Genomic DNA, 1978 nt, shown 5'->3' on the forward strand with positions numbered 1-1978 from the left:
AATAAAATAACCAGCATTGATTGATGAAAGAGCACATTTATTTTCACGATAAGTATTCTTTAGGAATATTGACCAAGCAAATCATATTTTAAACACATCAGGAAAATTGCACACCTTTAAAGAAATCCTCTCCATTGCAAAATAATCTATCTGAAAAACTAAGTGAACCAAAACTATTTTCCCAGTTGATGTTTGAAAGGGGGGATGTTCTTGAAGTGGTAAGATTCTTGCATATTCTTCTCTATTCCCTGCCCCCTTCTCTATAACAAGAGGCAATCTGGATGATAAAACTCTCCCTACTAAGAGTCATCCAGAGCCTGACCTGTGGTGGCGCAGTGGATAAAGCGTCGACCTGGAAATGCTGAGGTCACCGATTCGAAACCCTGGGCTTGCCTGGTCAAGGCACATATGGGAGTTGATGCTTCCAGCTCCTCCCCCCTGTCTCTCTCTCCTCTCTTTCTCTGTCTCTTTTTCTCTCTCCTCTCTAAAATGAATAAATAAAAATAAAATTAAAAAATAAATAAATAAAAAAAGAGTCATCCAGAAACTTCCCTGCCACATCCTCCTTTCTAGAAAGACCTTCCGTTCTGTACACCCCCTGGGGTACCCTTCTGCTTGTTGGATGGGATGCTTCCCAATTCATGAATTGCTTAATAAAACCAATTAGATCTTCAAATTTACTTGCTTGAATTCTGTCCTTTTTTTTCCCTTTCTTTCATTTTTGCATTTTTCCGAAGCTGGAAATGAGGAGGCAGTCAGACAGACTCCCGCATGCGCCCAACCAGGATCCACCCGGCTTGCCCGCCAGGGGGCGATGCTCTGCTCCTCTGGGGCGTCACTCTGTTGCATCCAGAGCCATTCTAGCGCCTGAAGCAGAGGCCATGAAGCCATCTTCAGTGCCTGGGCCAACTTTGCTCCAATGGAGCCTTGGCTGCAGGATGGGAAGAGAGAGACAGAGAGGAAGGAGAGGGGGAGGGGTAGAGAAGCAGATGGGCGCTTCTCCTGTGTGCCCTGGCTGGGAATCAAACCCGGGACTCCTGCACCGCAGGCCAATGCTCTACCACTGAGCCAACCAGCCAGGGCCTGAATTCTGTTGTTTAACAGCTGAAAATGTAAACATTGAGATTTGGAGGCTTCATCTGAGTCGTATGATTTTAAAATAAAACATGATTTTATTTTGACTAAAAATTGATCTTCTGGCTCCTGTCAACATTCACATGTGACTAAGAAAAATACAAAATGTATCTTGTATTTTACATGGTATTTTCTCAAAGAATCAGTAGTTAGAAGGGCAATAAATAGTAAACGTTATAAATGCTTGAGATGTACATTCTTGTGCACTGTATCAAATTCCAGGTTATGTTTTGCTTTTCATAGTACATCTTGTCTGAAGGAATTAGTTGCTTCCAAAGAACTTTAAAAAAAATTCTTCTTTGGTTCTGAGATGAAGCTCTTTACTTGAAGTATAATTTGCCCAAAGCATGTAAATATAGACAGTGGAAGTTCTTTCCGCGTGATTCGCCAAAGGGGTGTTAAAATATTTCTGTTTTTTCCCTACATGTGTGATTTGAAAAGAAGTGCTAAATTGCTAAAGGAAATTAAAACGGAGGGGAAAAATGGAATTCTACACTTTGCAGTTTTTGAGCAATTTCTGAGCCCTACATAGCCAGTTAAGCTGAAAATCCAATTGTTGTTAAAGGAAAGACTGGTTGGAAATGGGAGGGGTGTGTGTGTGTGTGTGTGCGCGCGTGCGTGTGTGCGTGCGTGTGCGCGGGGGGGGGGGCAGGGGAGACAGTAATTAAATTAAACCATTGTGTTTGGTGTCTTCAGTTTAGATGGAAATGCTGCAGGGAGCATCTGAAAAGCAGAAAAATTAAAAGGAGGAATAAGTAGTTGCTTGAGGGGCATTTCATTCTGAGGAGTGGCTTTGAGTTTTATTTTTATTATATATTATTATAGTCATAATAGAATAACATTC

The sequence above is a fragment of the Saccopteryx leptura genome, chromosome 10 (genome assembly GCF_036850995.1).
Source record: "Saccopteryx leptura isolate mSacLep1 chromosome 10, mSacLep1_pri_phased_curated, whole genome shotgun sequence".
Classification (NCBI taxonomy): domain Eukaryota; kingdom Metazoa; phylum Chordata; class Mammalia; order Chiroptera; family Emballonuridae; genus Saccopteryx; species Saccopteryx leptura.